This window comes from Mandrillus leucophaeus, unplaced genomic scaffold (genome assembly GCF_000951045.1).
Source record: "Mandrillus leucophaeus isolate KB7577 unplaced genomic scaffold, Mleu.le_1.0 Scaffold250, whole genome shotgun sequence".
NCBI lineage: Eukaryota > Metazoa > Chordata > Mammalia > Primates > Cercopithecidae > Mandrillus > Mandrillus leucophaeus.
The window spans coordinates 1495045-1520412 of NW_012102588.1; the positions used below are offsets into that span (position 1 = coordinate 1495045).

Sequence of the window (25368 nt, forward strand, 5' to 3'; positions counted from 1 at the left end):
CAAACAGGGTCTTTCTACACCAGAACTTCAGAACAGGCTAGGGGAGTAGCAAGTCATTTTAAAACAATAAAACTGACTCTTTTTTAAAAAAATGGATTTACTCATTAATTTAATGCATCTACTTTGCATTTCCTGCAAACCTCATGTCACAAGTAATCATCTGGGGGCTCAATTGCAATGGGCCATTTTGCTGGTATTCCCCGTCTCTCCCCACCCCACAATTCCTCCAGCCATACTCCGCCTCTCGCTGTCCCAATGTCATCTACACTGCCATGACCCTTGGCTTCTGTTGGGTTTGATGAAGGGTGGCACCAGCCAAAGGTGGGGGAGCGGAAGGAGTGTAATGGGGTGCTGTTTCTCCTACTCTCTCCACTTCACTGCAGTGTCCCACAGTGGGTATGTCCCTTCACAGCTCTGGCTTCTGCCCAGTGGCCCTTCCACCATGATTACAACCCTCATGGGACTCCACAATTTGCTCCTCTTGTTTCTGTGGCCCAAGGATGGCAATGGCTTCCCCCTGCTGCTGGTTTTTGGGAGCCAGATCACCCTCTGTTTATCACTATAATCCTCCCCAGGGGTCTGCAGTAGTCCCTTCACTAGACTCTCTTCATTCAAACCCTCAGAGGCAAATTCTGTTTCCAGCCAAGACCCCAATATAACCAGCTTTTAAAATAAAGATAAAGGTGTCCCTTTCCTGACTGAGAATGATGAGCAAACACAAAAGGCCCATACCTATGAAAAGTATGCATGAGTCAAACAAACTTCCACTAGACTTCTCTTTTAGCAGACTTAATGTATTTAATGTCAAACTTAATGGCAAAAAAATGCAATTAGAGTTAATATTCCTCTTTTCTAACTTCTACTCCTGGTTTGAAATGAGGGGGAAAAATATCATACCCACTCACACTCGCTGTCAAAAAAAAAAAAAAAAAGCCCAGGAAAGTCCAGTTCTAAAGACTAGTGATTCCACGTAAGTCCCATGGATGCTTGAATAATATGAGTTCTTTAGAAGTCATTATACGAAAAAGATACTTGCACACAAGTGTTTATACCAGCACAATTCACAATTGCAAAAATATGGAACCAGCCCAAATGCCCAACAATCAATGAGTAGATAAAGAAATTGTGATATATAACATGGAACACTACCCGGCCATAAAAAGGAATGAAATTAAGGCACCTGCAGCAACCTGGATGGAACTGGAGACCATTATTCTAAGTAAAGTAACTCAGGGATGGAAAACCAAACATCATATGTTCTCACACATAAGTGGGAGCTAAGTTATGAGGATGCAAAGGCATAAGAATGATATAATAGACTTTGGGGACTTAGGGGAAAGGGTACAGAGATGAGGAATAAAGACTACACATTGGGTACAGTGTACACTGCTTGGGTGATGGGTGCACCAAAATCTCAGAAATTACCACGAAAGAACTTATTCATGTAACCAAACTCCTCCTGTTCCCCAAAAATCTATTGAAATAAAATAAAATAAAAGCAACTATGTATATGGAAAATAAAAAAATTAATAAAAAACAAAAGTAGGCTATTATTCTCTAAAAATAAAATAATAATATGAGCTCTTTTCCATTCAAGTGCTTATTCCTTTGCAATTACAAAAAAAATTGAAAAACATTTTCTGAATCTTTTTCTTTAGTTCCCAGAATTTGATTCACTATACTGCAGAAAGGGTAATCATCTCTCCTTTCAAAAACTGGAGAGTTAACAAAATGGAAAAAATAAAATAAAAAGCACTGTTTTATCCAAACCTTACAAGGTAGTATATGTCACTCTCAAAATTCATGATCAATTCTAAGACTGTATCTCAGATGGCACTTCTTTTCTTCAGTTTGAATATTTACTTATTTAGCTGGAAGCTATGGTTTTCTCTCACATCATTAACCCACTAAAAGGATATTTGTTGAATTTGCAACAAGTTGACAAACTGTACAGTTTCCAAGGCTAAACGTAATGTTTTCATTGGATCTTTTTTTTTTTAAAGTAAGCAATGGGCCCCTAATAACATAGTAGATATAAATTAATAAACAGAGCACAAGTTTTAATCCCGGCACAGTTAGCTAACCAGGCTATCTCTCCTGCATTCTACTTTAAAACAATTCTGGTTATTGTCACTTCAACTCCCCCTCAGACCTAGTCTCTAGATCAATTCTCCACCTTTCTCTCCCCTCTCTGTGCTCAGGAACAGTATGGCCCATTCCCTGCCCTCTGGCTTCTTGTTGAGTTCCATTAACAGGAGGCATCAGTAGGAGATCCGAGCTAGAGGAAGTAAGTCCAGGGTCTGACTCCCTCCACTTGTCTGTACTTCAGAGTCTGGTGGTTCCGACAGAAGCTGGTTCTCCAATGGCACATCTCTGACTACTGCTCCCGCTGGGTGGCCCCAACTCCTCTTCCCCCTTCCCAAAGTGAATCAAAGCTTTTCACTGTAAATAGTTCCTGTTGCCTTAACAACCCTTATTTGTTCGCTTATTTCTGTCTACACTTCTGTAAACAGTGCTTTGTTACATTTGTTAACTTCTCTCCAGAGTGTGCCTTATGTGTCCTGCTGGGTCCCCCAGTGATTCAGGCACGACTTGGGATGAAGAGTACAAGGCACCGCTCAGGCCAGGGAAGGTCCCCTCTCAGCACCTGTGAGGTGTGCCCTGGCTTTGGAAGAGCAATGGTGTTCACTTCTAGTATCTGAGAACCACCTGGAGAGCTTATTAAAAATGCAGGCTCAAGGAAAGACTAAAAAACTATCATAGATCAAAGGAGACTAAGCAGATACGAGGACTAAATGTAATGTGATAGCCTGGATTAAACAGGAAAAAAGGGCAGTAGTGGAAAAATTGGTGAAATCTGAATAGTCTGTAGCTTAGTTCGCATTACTATACCAATGTTTATTAATTTTGACAAATTATTTTGGTCTATAAGAAGTTAACAGAAAAATCTGGTTGAAGGAAATACAGGAACTCTTTGTACTATATTTGCAACATTTTATTGCAACATTTGCAATATTTCTGTAAATATAAAATTATTCCAAGATAAAATGTTTACTAAGGGGAAAAGAAGCAGATTCTCAGGTGCCCTGAATCAGAATTTCATCAGTTGATACATAAGCATGTGGCTTGAGGACTGAACCTTGAAACGTACAGCTCTAAAGGACTTGGAAAATATTAGCTTTGGTAGGGATAAGGATGGAAACAATTGCTTACTGATGCTAAACTACAGCATGATTACTTGACTATTTAAAGAAAAATGCCAAATGAAGCTTTATCAAGGTTCACCTTCTATTCCAGTTAATTAGAATGATTCATCCCTCGACCAGTTGCTGAATTTATTTTCATCCATAAAAACACTTGTATGTAGGTGCAGGTAATTATAGAACCAAACAAAGACAATGACACTAGAGTTCTTCTACTTCCTCCTCCCTCTGAGATTAAGGTTTTTTGTAGTGCATGTCCACACCCTCCCCCAAACTTTGAGTTTCCAAGAAGGCAGGGCCAACCGACTTTCCTCGTCATTTTCATGGTGGGTGTTCTGTTTCTCTGAGTACACTTTGAGCTCCCCGAAGGCAGGAGCTAGATTTTCAATTTCTTTTGTGCTTTTCTACAGTCATTCAGTGTCCTTCACCCAGAGGTTTTGGCAAATCAACAACCTATGATTCTCTCTCTGTGCCCATATTTTTGCCTATTTATTGTAGACATAATTCTTCCATGCAACATTTCCTATGCCTTTGGCATGTGTAAGAGGTAGGATAGACAAAAGTGAAAATGTTGACATTATTACTTGTTTCTTAGCAATGTTAACTGAGCACCTATTATGTGCTGGCTATTATTCTAGTCATTGAGGATCTGACAATAAATAAAAGAACCTCCACCTTCAAGGAACTGAAAGTCAAATCAAGGAGACAGACAAGCAAGCAGACAATTCTTAAACAATCTGTGAGCTCTCCGTTCCCATCCTCATACTTGGTCCATGATGACTGAACAACCCTTAGGGACAGGAATAGGTTCTAGTTCCAGGTCTGCCACGGGTTAAGAACCGATTTTTTAAAAGGCACAAACTCTAAAGTAATTAAGAATGTGCCACTCCAAAATATGCTGCTCTGGCATATTGACGATTCTGAATTAAAGGCAGTTAAAAAAAAAAAAAAAAAGCACATGCAAGATCACTCTGACCTTCCTTCTGTTTCTTAAAAGCAGGAGATAAAACTCCCATGTGAAAAAAAATGTCCTCCTTATACCAAAAGGAAAGCAACATTCTTAACATCAAGGAAAAGAAGTTGAGGCCAGTAGAAATCTGTACAAACAAACCTTGATAAACTCACCCTTATTTTCCTAGTTGCTTCTCCACCCAATTAACTACCCCCGACCAAGCCCCTTTGCCTTGACATCATTACACAATTTACTAGTCTTTGTCCAATTCAGTGTAGAAGTAACTGATTCTAACTGCTTCTTTGGGTCTTCATTTCCTTGTAAGGGCCCTCAGGTCACATAAAACTTGTATTAAATAGATTTGGGTTTCTCCTGTTTATCTGAATTTCCAAGCCCAGCTACCGCCCCCTCCCCGTGGCCCCCTCCACACACACACACACACACACACACACACACACACACACACGCGCACGCCCTAAAAGAGAAGAGGAAAAGTTTTGTCTCTCCTATACCTTCGGTCCTCTAATTCAAAAAAATAAAAAAGTAGAGAGGGGTAATTTTTTAAAAATATCTGTCTCTCTGCCTCACGGCACTGTTACTCCATTGTGGCTCAAATAACAATGGATGTAAAAAAGTGTTTTGAAGATGCCAAGTGTTATAGAAATGTCAAGCAATAGAAATCAATGACTTAGACAGTCCCTGCCTACTAACTCTAAGGCAAAAAGCTGGTGGTCCAATGACCTCTCTATTAAGCACAAATTTCAGACAATAGAGATTGTATAAAAAGCAATCCTTTCAAAGATTTAAGCTCTGTTGCCTTAGAGTTAGCAATTAATGAGAATTAGAGTAACATCAAAGAACTGTGTCAGAAGGGGAGAGGTTGCCTGTGCACAAAGTGGACCTGCATTTTATTCAGGGCAGACCTGTTTTTGCTTCCGTCTCCCCGAATAAGGAGGAAAGCTCAGGGTAGTTCAACCCTTCTCTGAAATTGGAAGAGATTTCTTAGCTGGGGTCCTTCATATTTCTATTTGATTTGAAAAGAAGCTTCCAGGTCAGAGATGAAAGAAAAGCTGCTACAAGTCAGTGCTGGAGCATATAAACCGGTGAGCAATTTTCAGCAAATATCTCATAAAAGATTATGCTTGAGAGAAGTTTTGAAGATCAGATTTGCTGTTTCAGATAAATATAGTGTTTATTCTCAGCCTGCAAGGTAGAAAATGTTCTTTTGGAGCAGTTTACCATCTTTCTGTCTGGAGAAATCGATGAGCTTCTAAGGGCTCTCTTTAGATGCCATGGTAACCACATGATTCAGGTCAAATCTTTCATGTTTGGGATACAGCTTAAGGAATTTTAAAATGCTACCTCAGAAAAAAAAGCTCTTACAGTAGGCACTGCTGGTATGTTCGAGCTGGACATTAGACACATTCACTTCAGGGCACGGGCCCCACTGTGTCCCCCAGTACTGGGAAGCACTTGGGTAGCCAAGACGAATAGAAGACACTATATCAAGGGACTTACAGTGGGTGGTGAGGAGTCCTGATAAGATAAGTAAGCAACAATGAGGTAGGGGCCCCAGGTTGGGGAGGGGCTTCAGGTTGGGGAGGGCCCCACTGTGGGGAGAGCAATGACCAATTGTTCTGAGATATAGCTAATCACAAACATGTAGCACCCTCCAGCAAGATGTTATAAAACTTCCCTCCAACCCTTGCCTCTTTGCAGACAGCCCTTTCTCTGCATCCTTGCAGTGTATTTGCATACTTTCTCTAATAAATCTGCCTTTCTTTACCTACAACTGTCTTGGTAAATTCTTTTGCTGCCCTTGCCACTGGCCCCAAATAGTTGCTACCCCCAACAGGTGTGGTGCCCAGGGATTAGCAATTATAAAATATCCAAGAATCTATAGTAATTATGACATCATAAAGTCTGAGCTTTTTAAATTTGGTTTTTTAATTAAAATTTTATTCTCTAGCTTTCGCTGTGACTTCAACTGTAAAAGTCTTTCATGAGGATTACATTGGTTAAATATAAACATGAGAAAAAGTTGAGTGTTGAGCAGGAAAACAGTAACAGGAACAGAAAGAAGTTTAAGTTGTTCATTTGGGCCTTCAAATACACTTAGCCTGAAAAACCAGGAAGAGTAAAAAAACTGTCGGCCTGTGGGAAAGAACAGCAACTTTGGCTTTCCTGGTAAGGCAAAATTACCTCCAGCATGGGGGTCTCTCTGACGTCTCCCTAGAGATAATAATTTTCCTTTACTTGAAAGTAATGAACAATTATCAGGTGATGGGGACTTTCTCTTCTTCATTGTGTGTGTGGGTGTGTTTATACCATATAAGATTACATCAGGAAACGCTTTGGAGGTCACTATACACACGAACCAATGAGCATCTCAATCATTTCTATGTATGTACAAGAAAGTTGATAATTTCAACCAAATGGTCTTCATAAATCCCATGAATTAGCTGTGAATTTCTTCAGGGAAGGATGCACAAGAGAAATGTCATGTCTGGTCCCTTTTTTACCATGTAGTTGAGGAGGCAAAGACAGACCCACAGGAAACATGGACAAGAGACATTGTTTGATCTCTCTTGACCTTTACTTGCTCTTCATTTCTTTCTTGACCTCATGGAGTCCTCTTTGACTTCTACCCATCCACCATATCCATTAACCACTTTCTCCATCTTTATGGTCAACCCCTACTCCCCCAACACAGACACAGATACATCTTCGTCTCCTTCCTTCTGTGCCCAATCTGAGAATGTTATGAACTCTCCATAGATCCTCAATATTCTTCTCCTCTTATCTTTTCAAGCCTGGATCAATCCTGCATTCTTTACTTTCTGTTCCAACACTGATAACTCCAGGAAAAAAGCTACACAACCTTATAAATCCCTTCGAGGAAGTCACGGGGTCTCACTTGAGAATGTTAATTTCCCAGTTAGGATGTAAGTTTCTTTAGGACAGAAACTGTGTCCCATACTTCTTTGTTAAGCCCAAGGGTACCCTTGAAGGCTCAATAAATATTTGATGCAATGAATTAATGCTAGAAATAAGGAACTAGAAAGGTCAGTGCTCATTTGAATAAACACATAAAGTAGGTATGTGCTATTCCAAAATAATTCAAAAACATAGCCTCAGAAGGGACTGCTACCTAAAAATCAGCTTGTAAAAATTATTCTGTGGATTTCAGAATTGTAAAACTCTTCAAACTTATTTTATAACTCAAAATATTTTCTAATTTAAGATCATCCTTCCTGTTAGTTAAAGCAGTGTATTGAGATCTTACTATACTGTATGAGAAACCACATTTAAAGTTTCACCAAATGGAAATTCATCTTCAGTTCATATTTGTATCTCTCCCATGGAAAAACAAAAGGGTCTTTCCATGTTAGTCAGAAAGGCAAATATCAAAACAATCCTGAAATATCTCACTTCAGGGAGAAGAAAGTCAACATTTTTATGAGGCAATGGCCACTGTGAGGTGTAAAGTTTCAATGGGACATTACCCCGAAGGAGTCCTGGGTACTTTGAGTCCACACTGGGAATGCAGAATGCTTTTCCCTTAAGTCAGTGGCAAACTGGTCTCAGCTGTGTGGGGACCACTGCTCTGCCAAGCAAACTGTGCTGCAGGTCATGAACCTCATACCAGCTTGGCAGGAACAAGCCCGAACGTCGCCTGATTCTCCTACAAATGTAATAATATCCAGCAAGCAACTGATTGGACAGCACACGATGTCATTTTCTCTAATTAAGGAACTCTCAAGAAAAACCAAAATAGCGACAGAGCACTGTCAGCAAAGCAATCAGTGGCGACAATTAGCTGTCAATTCCAACTCCTGGGCTGAGCCTCGGGTAGGGAGCCGGGCTAGTTGCTAAGAGTTTCCAAATCAGGATTACATCAGGAGTCAAAGACGACAAGGACATAAGGAGAGGCCAGAGCCTGCTATACACCAACAGCGCCTGCCTCAAACACTCCTCTAGTGCGGGGAGTAGCAGGATGTGTAATCACAGAAGCTACTGCCCAGTCATCTGCATTTGCTTGTTTGTTTGTGTCTTGAGAAGAAACGCAGAGGGATCTAATGATGAATCATGCAGTGAGCTTCTGAAACAGCTGAAGGCCTAGTGGCTGTGGTCCTTGCTGTTTATTTACCCTGAGTCACCCTTCCTCTTTACCTGAAACAAGTCTACCCATTCTCTAAGATCTATAAGCAGTTCATCCCATCTCCTTTAAAAGGGCTTCACGACTACAAAACACACATGAATTTTCCCTTTTCTCAGCTCCCATAGCGGATCACCACATTGCAAGGTCATTAGTAGTAGGAGTTGAGTAAACATATAAAGCAACTAATATAATACAGTTGGCACAATATGTAATAATATATAACAATCAGATATGTTTATATATACACACGTACACTCACACACACACACATAAATATATACCCTCACACGCATACATATATAATTACTAGAAGAAGCATCATTCTCTCCATCTCAACATTCCTATTACCTGGGCACATAAAACAAAATGTTTATCTTCTTGAAACTACTAGAAGGTGATTCTTCCACCTCACTACATCCCTCCATGCTCCCTCAAGGGAGTGAATTGAATTGCTGAGCCTGAGAGTGGGTAAGTGCATGGTGGGCTAGGTACCTCCCCTTCTCTCTATTTCTAGTCTCAGCAGCACATATTTTTCCTTTCCATGAAAGAAGATTTCAGCAATCGAAGTAATAGGAGGTGTCATTATAGATGAATCTGTTTATAATTTAAGCTCATTCTCCAATACAGCAGCACTGGTCCTACCGCTAATCTTTAGCTCCCTGTTGGTCTGATGTCTACATTTAGTTCTCCATCCATAACAAGCCTAGCTCCAATTGCTTTTGCAGAAAGAATATGCCCAACTTAAAGATACATTTCTCAGCCTCCTTTGCAGCTAAGGGTGACCATTGAGATTATGCCAGAATTCACTGGCCAGGACAACCAGAACTCTTTACCTGGGCTGACTCCACTGGGAGGCATGACCTGGTGCCCTTCTCTGGCTACCTGCTTGGAACACATATGTAATGGTCCCAAATTGAACAAGATATGTTAAAAAAAAAGAATTAATGATGTTGCCAGAATGTTTTGACTTCATGTCTCTCACTAAGTGGGGAAAGGAATGAGCTTAAAATACCTGAGTCCAAAAACAAAAGGAAAGACAAAAGGAGAGCAGGTGCTTTAATCCAGAAATCATGGCTAGCATTTTCTATGGAATTAAAAGAAAGAGAACAGCTTAAGAATTTGGACAAATGTAAAATTAACCTTTATCAAGAGTTGAGAAAACTAGAATTTTGGCAGCACACTCCCTTCACTGAATAACAAGATACTCAAAGTTGGGAAGATTAAGAAGTTGAGAGCTCTTGGCAAGAACCTTGTCAGAGGAATGGGTCCTTGCTACGACCCTGTGAGCCAGGTGTTTGAAGCATCAATAGCAACTTCATGCAGGAACGTGTTTCTTAAGCTGAGACCAATATGGAGAGGGCAGATTTGCCCTAGGAAGCAGGCTTCATGTGGGTCTCTGTCCATTTGGGCTGCTATAATAAAATACCATAGACTGCATGGCTTATAAGCAACACTTATTGCTCACAGTTCTGGAAGCTGGGAAGTCTCAGATCAAAGTGCCAGCAGATTCGGAATCTGGTGAGGGTCCTATTCCTGATTTATAGATGGTGCCTTCCTGCTATGTCCTTACATGATGGAAGGGGCAAAATTCCCATAGGTTTCTTTTATTAGGGTATGAATTCCATTCATGAGGGCCCCACTTTCATGATCTAATCACCTCCCAAAGACTCTCACCTCTTAAAACCATCTCTTTGGGGGTTGGGTTTCAACATATGAATCCTGGGGGGTATACAAATGATCCCATCATAGCAATAGGTCTAAAAGGAAATCTCTTTATGAGAGAAAGCACCAGAAAAATCCCTGCTACAAGAAAGAGATTTTAAATGCTAGGAGCACAGAGCTCAAAAAAAATTTTTTTAAGTAATAAGTTTTAAATAAGCATATCAATGATAATTGTTCAATTAAATTGATAATTTAACTAGAAAATGCATTTAAAATGTCTTAATTCTGTGCACTGTACCCCCCACCCCACCAGGTTATCCTTACAGTAGAGTTACCTTCACAATATTTTGACTTTGAAAGATTTTAATCTCATTAAATACAAAGTCGACTACAAAAAACACAGAAACCATGATTACGTAAAACACCGCATCTAGTACATTCTAGACATTCTAGTACACAAGAATCACTCAGGGATCTTGCTGAAATGCAGATTCTGATTCATCAGGTCTGAGATAGGACCTGTGATTCTCCATTTCTAACAGGATCTCAGTGGGTGCAGATGCTGCTGGCGCCTGGACCACCCCTGGAATACCAAGGGTGTAGACGGTTAATATAACCAAGTTGAAAGTTGAAGTGATGCTCCCAAGATGGCTAGGAAATCAATAAATTGTGGAATTAGACTGATGCACTTCTCGACCCATAGACATTAGTAGTCCTTCTTTAAGATCTTTAACTGTACACTCCTCTTCTGAGAAGCTGCAAACTTCTCCAGAATGCCCATTCTACTGTCTCGTTTTTGTATTTTTTTCATTTTTCTCCCATTTCATCACCCTGTCTTGAAGATATTTATGGCAAGGAGAAGCCAATCTTCCTCTCTCCCTTACCCCAGACCTCAGAATAAAGCTATTCTATTGCAATATTCCTGCCATTGTAGTCATATATTTCTGCAAAGGAACAAAGAAAAATGCCAAACACAGTCAACCTAATCAAAGAATAAAATTTAAGTCCTCTCAGTTTTCCTATTAAGTTTTAGATTGTGGTTTTATTGCCTTCTTTTGATTCGGTTTCCATTCATTTTTGACTGGCAATTGTATTTACAACCAAAATTTTCCTTCAAGCCAGTGACTCTTAAAAAGTTGCAACACAGTTCTACATCCATGTAAGATACAGAAAACCACAGAGAACATCACTCTCATCCTAACAACAAGAAAAGCTTCATAATCAACAAAATCACATTTGTATTGAACCCATTAGAGAGCTAAGGACACAAGGCAACCAAGTGAACTAAGTTTACCAAGAGTGGCATGCCCTTCCAAGGAGAAAGGGGTCACACAAACTGTCCCCTTTGGCAGGGCACAGTAGAAAGAGGCAGCCATCATGAAAGCAGGAATAAGAAAACAGCTAAAATGTTAATGAATTTCTAAAGGGCAAGTGTGGGCAAGTATGACAGTATCCCTGGGAGCCTCAGAAACATGAGATGAGCCCCAGCTCTCTCTCAAGCTTTTTCCTAGGGTTCTGCAATGAACACTCATTAAAAAGAAGAAGGGTGGGGCTGGAAACTGGGGAGTTCTCCTTTTAGTAGGGCAGAGGCAAGTAACTCCATCTACTTCCCAAAGTTTATTTCATATTAAGCAAAAGCTTTCAACAACTGGTAGAGGACCAAAACACCTTCCTAGCCCCAAGGTCCAAGCAAAAATCCACTGATTCTTGGAAAGGGGTACAAGCAAAAGCCTGCCATCTGCCCTAAGGGAAGGACAAGAAACTTGCAGGTCCAGGATCCTGTGCTGACACAAACAAGAGGTCTGTTACCAGTGAGGGAGGGGCAGGAAACTCTCTCCCACACAAAACACTCCACAGATACAAGGCAAAGGTTGGCTGCCTTGAAGAGAAGCAGGAACACTAACAAAGCCCCAGTCCCAAGGCCCAGAAACATAAGGCCTACCTAAGACTGAGGCTGGCCCAGTTGAACTGAGAACTCACCACCACCACCACAGCTCTACCTAGTACAATGAAAAAGAGCAATCTACTGCTAGCAGAAGAGCACAAACATGGAGAGAGAGGTCCCCTTTGTGGAGCAAGGGTGAAGAGTCTGCTGAAAACTAAGGATGGAGCTTAGACATGTAGAAAAACACTCTGGCATGCCACTGCACAAGGTCACTGCAGTCCACCACTGGAGAACTTTGGAGTCTGTTATGCTGAAGGTAACTACGGCAATCACAAATTCAACTCCACCCAAACTCGATACTAATTACCAATCTTGTTGTTAACTACTAACAAGATTGACTCAACCCTTCATATCAACAATCTTACAGAAGAAAAAGTATGCCCAATTCTGAGTAGCAATATTATTTACTTTATTATCTACTGCTGTTCTACAAACACTTTCCAACATGCAATCAAAATTACAAGACACTCAAAAAAGCAAAAACAAAAAGCCCTCAACTCATTGTCAAAATAAAGCAATCAACATAGCTAGAAAGAGAGATGGCCTGGATTTTAGAACAATCAGAGACTTTAAAATAGCTATGATTAATATGTTAAAGGCTTTCATAAAAAAGGAGGATAAAATGCAAGAAAAGATAAAGGATCTTAGACGAGGGAGGGAAAGTATAGAAAATAAACAAACTTAAAGATACATTAATAGAAACTTTATCCAAGTTGAAATCAAAAGAGAAAGAATTTTTTAACAAAAAGATGATGCAAGAGCTGTCAAACAGTATAAAATCGTCTAATATGCATATAATTAGAGTACCAAAGAGGGGAGAGAAAGATAGAGGTGTCAAAGTAATTAAAATGGGGAAAGAGTAGCTTTTTCAATATGTGATGCTGGAAAATTTAGACATCCATATAAAAAGTTATTCTTGACCCTTACCTCACAAAAGACATAAAAAATTACCTCAAAATGGATCATATAACTAAATATAAAGCTTAAGCTTTAAAATTTCCAGAAAAAATAAGAAAATCTTTGCATCCTTCATTTTAGCAAAGATTTCCTAAATAGTACTTAAAACTACTCTTCCAGGCTGGGTGCAGTGGCTCACACCTGTAATCCCAACACTTCGGGAAGCTGAGGCGGGTGGATCACCGGAGGTCAGGTGTTTGAGACCAGCCTGGCAAACATGGTGAAATCCCGTCTCTACTAAAAATGCAAAAATTAGCTGGGTGTGGTGGTGGGCACCTGTAATCCCAGCTACTTGGGAGACTGATGTAGGAGAATTGCTTGAACCTGGGAGGCGGAGGTTGCAGTGAGCCAAGATAGCGCCACTACACTCCAGCCTAGGTGACAGAGCAAAAAAAAAAAAAAAAAAAAAAAAAACAAAAAACTACTCTTCCACTTTTAAAAATTGATAAACTGAAATTCACCAAAATGTAAAACTTTCTACTCTTTGGATGATACTTTTAGGACTTTTAAAGAAACAAACTAGACACTGAGAAAAAGTATTTGCAAAGCACATATTTAATAAGGCATTTGTATCCAGAATATATTCTAATTAGCTACATATCATTAAGACAAATAATTTTTAAATGGGTGAATGATTTGAACAGACACTTTATCAAAGAAGATATGCAGATGGCAAAGTAGCACATGAAAAGGTGTTCAATATCATTAGGGAAATGAAAATTAAAGCTATGATGAGATAACACTATACACTCAAATTGCTAAAATTACAAAGAGTGATAATACCAAGTGCTAGAGAAGCTATGGAGCAACTAAAACTTTCATATATTGCTGATTGCAATGTAAAGTGGCACAGTCCTTTTGGAAACAGTTTGGGGGATTTTTTTAAATAATGTTTAACATATATTTGCTATGCTTTCCATATGATACAATAATCCCACTCCTAGTAATTTACCCAAGAGAAAGGAAAACATACGTCCACACAAAGGCCTGTTCATGAATGTTTGTAGCAGCTTTATTCCTAGTAGCTAAATACTGTAAACAACCCAAATCTTCATCATTTGGTTAATGGATAAACTTGCGGTATACCACACAATGGAATTCTTCTATTCAACAATAAAAAGGAACAAACCACTGTTACTTATAACAGCATGGATGAATCTCAAAAAAAAAAAAATACTCCAAGTGAAAAAATCTGAAACAAAGGCTGCATACTATATGATGCCATTTATATATTCTGGAAAAAAGAGAAAGCAGACAGCCAAATCAAGATTGTGGTTGTCAAGGGCTACAGGTAGAGGGAGTAGATTTACTACAAAGGTGTACATTTTCAAGTGTTTGATACATTCTACCTCTTGATTGTGAGGTAAAACAATGATTACATACATTTTTCAAAATGTATCAAACCATATATTTTAAGAGAATGAATTTTCCATGTGTTAATCATACCTCAGTAACCCTAACCAAAATAGACATATAGTGCTATGGCAAAAGAATGGGGCTTGGTCAACTGGATCCTCACATGGAAAAAAATTAATCTTGACCTTGTACTTCACACCATGTACAATGAAATCAATTCCAGACATATTATAGATTGAAATGTAAAGGTAAAATAATATATGAAATTCATAAAATAATGAACTTTTGTTCATAAAAATGAGTAAAAAACCACAGAAAAAGAGACGATATTTGTAACACATATATCCTACCAAGGATATATCTAAAATATATATTATTAAAAATGCCTATAACTCAATAAGAAAGACAATTTAATTTTTAAAACAACCCAATGTTTTCACATTTTTAAGACCCGAAGGGGCTTCTCACAAAACAAGATACCCAAATGGCCAATTAATATATGAAATGGTGCCCCACCTCATTAGTCTATAGGGAAATGCAAATTTAAACAATATGATGCTATTACACACCCACCAGAAGAGCTTAACTAAAAAAAAAAAAAAAAAAACAAAACAGAAAACACCTTGTTTTGGGAAATATGTGGACTAATTAGAACCCCCATACACTCCTGATTCTGATTATAGTATAAATTTTTTAATTGATGCAACCATTTTTGAAAACAGTTTGATAGTATCTACTAAAGCTGAACATATACCTGCCTTATGATCCAGAAATTCCCCTCCTGCATATGTATTCAACAGAAATATGTATATGTAACTGAAACCATAACAAAACTGACTCAAGAAGAAATAGAAAACCTAAATAAATCAGAAAATAAATCAGTTAGTAAAATTTCTTTCCTCAAAGAAAACATCTGGCCTAAACTGTTTTACTGTCAAGTTCCAGTACACATTTAAACAGCAAGTAATTTCAGTATTTTGAAAACTATTCCTGACAAGGAAAATCACAGAAAGATTTTAGTCAATCTCATTTATGACTAAAACTTAGCAAATTGTATCTAGCTAAGTATAGAAAAGATAACACATCATTACAAAGTTGGTTTTATCTCAGCAATGCAAGGTAGCTTAACATTAGAAAATCCATTAATGTAAACTAAAATTAACAAATGAAAGCATAAACATCATTTGATCATCTCAGTGGATATAGAATAGCATTTAATAAAATTCAACGTATATTTATAATAGAGACTTTTAGCAAACTGGGAATAGAAGAGAACATCTTAAGGTGATAATGAATATTTTTAAAATACTTCCATCAAATGAATGTACCATAATTAATTTAATACAATTTACCTACTATTGGATATTTACATTCTCTCCTTTTCATTTTGTATTATTTTACTATCATAATGTATGCTGTGATGAACATTTTTATGCATGTCAAGTTACCAGTGCCTCAATTTCCTCATGTATAAGATGGAAATAAGACTCAAAAGGCTAAAATGAGGATTACATAGAATGTTAGGTTTATGTATGTCTTAGGGAATCTTGGGAGAAAAGTGTTGTTTACAAACCTAAGAAAAACTTGTTCTGTACTTACCTGGTGTTGGATCTCTCACAGCACACTGCAGGCTCAAGTCAGAAGAAATCACTCTGTCAAAAATAAAATTATTGTCTTAGCTTATCAGGAACTAGGAAGAATAATTAAAAAGTCTAAATACATCTAATAGAGTTCTGTTAATATATATAAAACACAAATTTTAAGTCTTAGCATTGTATCACACTTTAATATGCCACTATTTCTTTCTTTATCATTGGTTCTACATTGGTTTTGATAGTTTCTAAAATCAGAATATAGTATCTGCAGAATGCAATCAGTGATGGGGATTATTGCTTGCTCCAAGATTTCCTTGTATCATTTGCTATTGTCCTCTCATCCCACTTCCATCCCACTAATCAAGCAAGTATGACTACTACCATGCTTGCTTCATCTGACTGTGATATATAGCACTTCAGTTTTGCACAGTAGTCAGAGTGATCATTCTAAAATTCAAGCATAACACTCTTCTCCTGGAACCCCTTCCACAACTTTCTCTTGCCCTGTGGATAAAAGCCAAACTCCTTGCCATGACATCTAAGGTACTTCATCATTTAACATCTGCCTACTTCTGTAGTCTCATCTCTCATCTCTGTACCATTGCCTGAGCTCCAGCTACTTCACACTTCCTTCAGTTCCACCTCACCTCTTGCCAGCTCCCAGCGTTCATACACGCTGCTCCCTTGGCCAGGACTAACTTTCCTCCTTCCCCACTCACCTCCACCTGACTAACTCCTACTTGTCCTTCCATTCTCCACTTAAGTGTTGCTCCTCCAGTCAAGTTATCTGCTGCACTTGACCATCTTAAGTTTATTTATTAACACTCCCAAAGAACACTGCACTTTTTCTTTTGTAACATCATATATACAAATACATATTCAGTATTTCTTGTCTTCCTTGTGAGTCCACAGATCATATCTGTGTCTTTCACAGCTGGATCCTCAATGTCTAGACCAGGACTGGTCTTACAGAAGATGTTTAATAAATATTTATTGAGCAAAAGAATTAATAGAGACATCCTCAGTCCTTAGCTTTCCAATTCATCTTTTGATTCATATTGATAATTTAATAAGCTTCCTACCATATTTCATTAATGAGGACTCACTGATTATAGAAACAATACTATTTTATATACCAATTATAAAGAAAGAAATGGTGGCACATTATAGTGTGATACAATGCTAAGACTTAAAATTTTTATTTTATACATATTAAAAGAGCTCTATTAGACTTTTTTTGGATTTTTATGATGCCCATATAAGAGGAAAATATAAAGATATAAGTGAAATAAATTGGCTTAGGTATTCACATTCAGAACCACAGCATTAACAGGGCACCAAGCTGAGATGGGTGGAGGTCAATGAGCCCACAGCCTCTAGCCAAGCCCTGGCACCAGGTGCCTCCACCATGGAGGAAGAGATACTTTCTGACCTTCCGCTAGCCCAGTAAATGACAGTGAACTCCCAGCAGAGACTCTTCTCCCTAACTACTTTTTTGTCCTATTAAAATATCATTTTTTAAGGACACAGTTTTTTGATACAGAGAACTTTCTTAGGCATGCACCATCACATTGAAGTAGAGAGGACAAGAGTGCCAGAGGTCTCCTAATCCCCATCCAGCACTCTAGGACTCAGGATATCAGGTTGGAAATACTCAGCCATGTCTGGGAACATGAGGAGGAAAGAAACACAACCAGAAAAGCCATAGCCCTCATGTGACTCAGTTTCCTCATCTGTAAAATGGACATACAGAATTAGATGATGTATTTGTACAGGGTCCCAGCAGAAAAGAGATGATACTCTCAAATGGGAGCTTTAGTGCAGGGGACTATTTACACAGTGTGACTATTTACACAGGGTTAAGGGAACCACCAAGAGGGGGTGATGCAGGTGCCTCCCATTGGCCAAATCCAAATAGAAACCAGAGGTCAGGGAAGCCCGTTGATGGGATCCATGGAGACCAGCCTCCCTGGATCCAGAACAGTGTGGAAAAGGGGGAGGGTGGGTCTGAAAGGACAAATGGAGACTCCCCAGCACAGATCATCTCTGAGTCCCCACAGAACAATCTGGTTCTGGATAATCCAGTATTCTATGATCATTTCAATAAAGTGTTAAGCTTTGCAACAGCAAGAAGAGATTTATTCCAAAGACTTAAGGAAAATCCACCAGGATGCAATTTTTCATCATTCCATGTGCTTAGCTCAGATGACAGTACTCTCTTGCAGTTTTTGGAAACGGTTCAGATTGAGAACACCCCACTACACAGACCCTGTTTTTCTCTAATTGAGCTCTTAAAATGTAGGGGCATTCTGTTTTGACCTAGTATTGATGTGTCCCCTCTGGTCTCATCCTCCAGATCCTTTTCAGAAACAGGCTCTTGCAGTGTCCACTACCTCACAGAAAACAGGTTCCAGCAGGAGCAAAGCAAAGGCTTTGGCTTTCTAAGCCAAGCCCCTAGAGTCTCAGAACATAGTCAACATGATGAACTAGAGCCATACTTACCACCCCTCCCACACATCCAGACCAGAAACCATTCTTTTCTGCTGGGAGAAGGTATGGAGAGAAAGGTAGAACTGTGTAGTCATAGTGGTTCCTGAGAAAGAGGCTTCTGGTGAATCCATTTCCCGCCATCCAAGCCAGTAAATGGTAAGCACCACATGTGTTTTTGTCCTCTTTCCCCCTCACAACTCATTTTTAAAACTCTCATTCTTTCCCTTGACTGGGCCAGTGCTCCAGGTATCACCCACCCCATCACATACCCTCCCTTCAGTGACAACCAAGTCCCATTAGCACTCCCAAGTCATGGGTGCTTGGTCCTAGGGCCAAGGTATGAGATTTGTCATTTCAAAAATCAAAGATCCTTTCAAAAATTTCATTTGAATAAATAGCTGCTTCTAAAGAAGTTCCTAGCATCACCCGCCCTAAAGGCCCAGGCAGTGACGCTGACCACAGTTTCTAGTATCTGTTCTTTCCTGAATTTAGAGATGATGCTATGCTCCAAAGCACAGAGGGTTTTGTTGTAACCATTATACTGAAGCCCAACTAGGCAACCCTGGCCATTAGAGAGAGGTCATACTGTGCCGTGAAAGTGCTCTTAGAATAGAGAGGAATCACACTGGGTTAGAACGAAAACTCATTTGGAATAAAACAAAAATAAGTTTTCAGAGAAAAACATCTCTATTTTTCTTTCAAATGAGTCAGATGATTTTTATAAAGTGAATGAAGACTCTCTGATTTCTGGCATAAATAAATAAATAAATAAATAAATAAATAAATAAATAAATAATAAAAGGAAGAGAGAGGCTGCCCATTCCCAAGGGGGAATCTAGCGGGGGCAGGGAGTTCGGTATATTGACCTTGACCAAATTGTGTAATCTCTCTGTCTCATTTTTCTCATTGGCAAAAATGCCAGTGATTTGGATTAAAACAGTTATCGAGGTCCCTTCCAGTTCTAAGAATATATGGCCTTCAAGCTAGGAAAGGGGCTTTCCACTTCCGAGACCAAGGATTTGCCATAGAAAAATGAAGCAAAAAAGGAAGGTCTGCTATTATCAGCCAACCAAGGCTCTAGTCTGACAAATAACAGAAAAGAAGTGTTGTGTGGATCTTGTCATCATGGTGGCTTGACCCGTCCTAGCTGTGTTTCCATCTCAATGATACAATACAAATGGGCTATTCCAGGCATCTCAAGAATGCCCCAACCATAAAAGGAATTCTCCTAAATGGCCCCTCTGTGACATTATGCAGAACTCCTCTTTACATGGCAGTTTCACCCAGCTTCAGATTCAACTCTAGATGAAAATATTACAATTGGATGATTTGACAAGTGCTGAATCTAATCCTTGTTGCTCTTTTGCCAGAGTTCTTATAAAGAAGAATGCCAGATGTTGTACTTGTATATTTCATGGGTAACTGAATGGGAAAAAAACAGAACACAGCAAACCTAATTGTGACATTTAACTGCTTTTGAAAACTCACAATATAAACATACCAGAAATACCATATTTTTAAAAAACTGTAGCAAAGTCAAATGTCTCTCAAACACACACAAAAAAGCCTGTCATGAGTAATTTCGAATAAAGCAATCTGTCAGTTGTAAAATGCAAGTACTCCTTTATAAATAGTTTGCATGCTTCCAACTTGCTTAATAAATACCATGTTAATAGATCAAAAATATTCAGAGAGAACATCTTCAAGCCCAGAAAACATTAACTAATCAGTTGCTTATGTAACATCAGGCTGGATCTCCCTTATCATTTATTGGGTACAAATCACATTTATCAGGGGCACTTATCAGGGGCAAATCAAAACACCATCGATTGCCCAAAACAATTCCTTTTCTTGCTATCCTTTTCCACTCATCACATAGCCAGGAGCCTGAACACCATTTAATACTCCACTTCTTCCTCCTCTCATCAATAACGAAATCCCGCAGATAGTGACTACTGAAGAACTTTGTCTTCTGGTCTCCACCCATTTCCATTGCCTTAATTAAGCCTTCGTCCTCTACCTATTGGACAACTGCAAGATCCTCCAGCCTTCAGCGTCTTCAAGTAATTCATTCATCTTTGAGATTTCTCTTTCTTAAATACACTTTTGATACATCACCCCTCTGATCATACTCACCCTTCAATGGCTCCCTGTTGCTTCTAAGAAGAATTCAAAATTCAACACGATGTCCTCCCTCACATCCCATATTCCAGCCTTGTCAAGTTGTTTTGCCTTCCAATTATCAGGATACTTTGTTCTCCATGTCCTAACAAACCAACTGCTCCCCATCCCAACTCCAAAAGAGCCCATGTAACGATTATGTTTTTTTTCTTTTTTCAAGAGGAAAACTTCTTTCCTGGGCCCTGTATGACCTGTCCCTTGCCTCTCAACCTGAGACTACCCTCCTCTCGGGCTCAACTCTAGCTGTGCCAGCCCTCTGTAGGTTCTGCTTCCTTCCTCAGTGGAGACATTTCAACATGGAGACCCCTTGCTAGCTACTCTTCATTCACCTAACTTGAACTCATTCTTCAGGTTCATTATTTGACTCAGGGTCAATGTGACTCTCCCAGTGAGACCTCCCATCATGCCCACCCCAAAAGGAAGTTTGGTCTTTGCTACATGCTCTTCACTATTCTTTTCCTTCATTGCATTTATCACAACTCATGGTTATATAGTTAATATTGAGGTTATTATTTCAAAGCTCATCACCCACAATGAATACTCACTTCTGTGAAGTAGAGATGGTTCAGGTTCAAAGTTCATCCCCAGAGGCTAGCACAGTACCTAGTACTCAATAAAAGTTTAAAAATCAATGAGTAGTAGCTCCAGCCTTACTCCATGTGTACATACTATTCTGTTGTCCCCAACCATGCAGATAGAAAAGTCCACTGCCTCCCTAGCAACTCACCTGTGCCCTGAACAGAATTAAATTGGAGTACCCATGATATATAATGCATTTCCATCTTATTCTTTTTTCTCCTAGACTACAAACTTCCTGTGGGCAAAAATCATGTTATATCTTTGAAGCATGTGGATCCTTAAGTATAACAAAAGGTGTGCAGAGGGGGAACGTATGTCTACAGCTATACATTTTGGGGGGTGCCACAAGAATAACAGTGTATTAGTCCATTCTCATGCTGCTATAAGGACATACTTGAGACTGGGTAATTTATAAAGAAAAGAGGTTTAATTGACTCACAGTTCCACAGGGCTGGGGAGGCCTCAGGAAACTTATAATCATGGTAGGGGAAGCAAACACATCCTTCTTCACACAGCAGCAGGAAGGAGAAGTATGAGCAAAAGCAGGGAAAGCCCCTTATAAAACCATCAGATATTGTAAGAACTCACTCACTGAGGGTAACTGCACCAATAATTCAATTGTCTCCCACCAGATCCCACCTACAACACATGGGAACTACAATTCAAGATGAGATTTGGGTGGGGACATAGCCAAACCATATCATTCTGCCCCTGGCCCTTCCCAAATCTCATGTCCTCACAATTCAAAACACAATTATGCCTTTCCAACAGCCCCCCAAAGCCTCAATTCATTCTAGCATTAACCCAAAAGTCCAAGTCCAAAGTCTCATCTGAGATAAGGCAAGTTCCTTCCATCTATGAGCTTGTAAAATCAAAAGCAAGTTATTACTTCCTAGATATAATAGAGGTACAGAAATTGGGTAAATGCACCCATTCCAAATGGGAGAAATTGGCCAAAGCAAAGAAGTTAAAGGCCCCAAGCAAGTCTGAAATCTAACAAGGCAGTAATTAAATTTTAAAGCTCCAAAACAATCTCCCTTGACTCCATATCTCACATCCAGGTCACGCTGATGCAAGAGGTGGGCTCCCATGGCCTTGGGCAGCTCCACCTCTGTAGCTTTGCAGGGTACAGCCACCCTGTCAGCTTCCTTCACAGGTTGGTGTTGAGTGCCTGTGGCTTTTTCAGGCACACAGTGCAAGCTGTCAGTGGATCTACTATTCTAAGGTCTGAAGAATGGTGGCCCTCTTCTCACAGCTCCACTAGGCAGTACCCCAGTGGAGGCTTTGACCCCACATTTCCCTTCTGCACTACCCTAACAAAGGTTCTCCATGAGGGCTCTGCCCCTGCAGTAAACTTATGCCTGGACATCCAGGCATTTCCATACATCCTCTGAAATCTAGACAGAGGTTCCCAAACCACGATTCTTGACTTCTGTGCACCCAAAGGCCCAATACCACGTGAAAGCTGCCAAGGTTTGGGGCTTGCACCCTCTGAAATAACAGTCTGAGTTGTATGTTGTCTCCTTTTAGCCAAGGCTGGAGCTGCAGCAGCTGAGATGCAGGGCACCATGTCCCAAGGCTGCACAAGGCAGGGAGGCCCTGGGTTTGGCCCACAAAACCATTTTTCCCTCCTAGGCATCCAGGCCTTTGATGGGAGGGGTTGTTGTGAAGGTGTCTGACATGCCATGGAGACATTTCCCCATTATCTTGGTGATTAACATTCAGCTCCTCATTATTTAAGCAAATTTCTGCAGCAGGCTTGAATTTCTCCCCCCAAAATAGTTATTTTCTATTGCATCATCAGGCTGCAAATTTTCCAAACTTTTATGATCTGCTTCCTCTTGAACACTTTGCCACTTAGAAATTTCTTCCGCCAGATACCCTGTATCATCTCTCTCAAGTTCAAAGTTCCACAGATCTGTAGGACGGGGCAAAACGCCACCAGTTTCTTTGCATAGCAAGAGTGACCTTTACTTTAGTTCCCAACCAGTTCCCCATCTCCATTTGAGACCACTTCTGCCTGGACTTAATTGTTCATATCACTATCAGCATTTTGGTCAAAACCATTCAACAAGTCTCTAGGAAGTTTCAAACTTTTCCATATCTTCCTATCTTCTGAGCCCTCCAAACCGTTCCAATCTCTACCTGTTACCCAGTTCCAAACTGGTTCCCACATTTTTGGGTATCTTTACAGCAGTGCCCCACACCTAGTACCAATTTACTGTATTAGTCAATTCTCATGCTGCTATAAGGAGATATCTAAGACTGGGTAATTTATAAAGGAAAGAGGTTTAATTGACTCACAGTTCTGCAGGGCTGGGGAGGCCTCAGGAAATTTACAATCATAGTGGAAGTGGATGCAAACACACCCTTCTTCGCACAGTGGCAGGAAGGGGAAGTATGAGCAAAATGGGGGAAAGCCCCTTATAAATTCATCAGATCTTGTGAGAACTCATTCACTATCCAAAGACCAGTAACATGGGGGTAATTGCCCCCATGATTCAATTACCTCCCACTGGGTCCCTCCTATGACACATGGGGATTATGGGAACTGTAGTGTTTCAAGATAAGATTTGGATTCTGGATCCCAAACAAGTTTGAGGAAATTTGAATATGGACTATATTTGAGATGATTTTGTGAAATTATTATCTTAGGTGTAGTAATGATATTGTTTACATAGAAAAATGTCCTTATTTTGAGGAGCACGTAGAAGTATTGAAGGGTGAAGTATCATGATATCCTCATCTACATTCAAGCGGTTCAGGAAAAGACTATGAACAGTTATGCATACATCTTACTTAAACACAAAGTTGAGTCTATGTGTATATACAGGAAGAAAGCAAGAGAAAGAAAGCAAATGTAGCAAAATGAAGAGAGTATGACTATGTACTATTTTCTATAAGTTTTCTGTAGGTTAATTTTTTAAATAAAAAGGAATGCAAGTAAATAAAGCAAGCCTCTTTCACATGTGAACTAAATATTCTACACAATGCCCAAGTATGCTCCTTTGAAGTTCTAAATGCACTAGCCACTGAGGGGGAACAATGCCTGCAGCCTTCATGTAGGGAAGGATTGTTTATCAAACCCTGGGGGATCCCAACCTTCTGATGGGAAAATGATAGCCCCTGGGCAGTGCCATTAGGAAGACTATCTCTGGGAGGAATTAAAACTAATCTGGTTAGCATTTCCTGATGACCCAGGCAAAGTGGTCCCTGCCCCAACACAAGCCAATCTCTTTTCTGCTAATTCCTTTGCCCACCATATGTGAATTACACTGCTCTTTGTGTTAAGTGACTAGAGATTAAAAGATGAGTATGATGCAGCCCCAACCTTCTGGTCATTTGTTCCAAAAGTGACCATTTAATTATTGTCTAAACCAAGATAATTTTGAGAGTAAAAGGAGGGTACTAACCAGACAAGGTGCTGAGATAACAGGTATAAACTGGGAGTGTCCCTGGAAAATTTGGATGTATGGTTGTCACCCCAGAGTGGTGACAAACACATAAATAATAGCAACAACAGCTAGTCACATAACAAAATAATATAAAGAAACTGTCATGAAGACATTGCCTGGGAATTCAGAGGAGTGATATTTCTTTGAAGGAATCAGAAAGGACTTCATGGAGGAGGAGGAATGACAGGATCTCTGCAGATACAGATAGAAGAGAAAGTCATTCTGGATAGAAGAAACTGTGTGAGCAAAGACCAAAGTAGTAAAATGTAGGGTACACCAGGAAAGTGGAGGCAACTAAAATAGCTGATCTGAAGAGATGTCCATAGGAAAGACAGGGAGATGGGCCTGGAGGGGTAAAAATGGAATCATGGTGAAAAGTGTATAGTTAATCCAACAGGCAACAGGAAGTCACTAAGTGTTTTTGAGGGAGACAGGAATAAATCTGTGGAGGGCCCTGAATGTCAGGCAAAAGACTTAAAGCCAGAGAATCAGATCTTTTACAGAGGGAAGGGTCTTCTACAATAGAACTCGTAAGTGAAAATCTATATTACTCAGCCTGCAAACATGAATGCTATAAGCCAAAATAAATTGTCACAGACATTGATGTCATAAGCTTTTCAAAATCACCTTTATTCTTTCTTGTGAGTGATTCTGTTTCATGTGCTGGGCCAAGTATTACTTCTCCTGTCAATGTTTCATCATGAAAACCTTCACGGCCCTATTTCCATAAAGTCACTGTCACAGTAACAAAAATGAGAGAGTTAAAATGTTCAGAACTGCCCAAGCTAGAGATGAAAACCAAAAACACAGCATTCGAGCTGAAGGAAAAAC

At 39.6% G+C, this 25368-nt stretch overlaps 1 protein-coding gene across 3 annotated transcripts in view; it reads right to left on the minus strand.

Annotated features, from left to right (window-relative positions):
* The window catches only part of NCALD (neurocalcin delta), a 439835-nt gene that overhangs the window by 311726 nt on the left and 102741 nt on the right, over positions 1-25368 (minus strand). For 2 of the 3 annotated variants that reach the window (XM_011983485.1, XM_011983488.1), the window contains exons 1-2: positions 24654-24729; positions 15837-15889 (exon numbers count right to left, since the gene is read on the minus strand). The gene's annotated coding sequence lies outside the window, so the exon portion shown is untranslated. Of the gene's footprint in view, positions 1-15836; positions 15890-24653; positions 24730-25368 lie in introns of those variants that run through there. The other variant, XM_011983487.1, reaches the window with a different exon arrangement.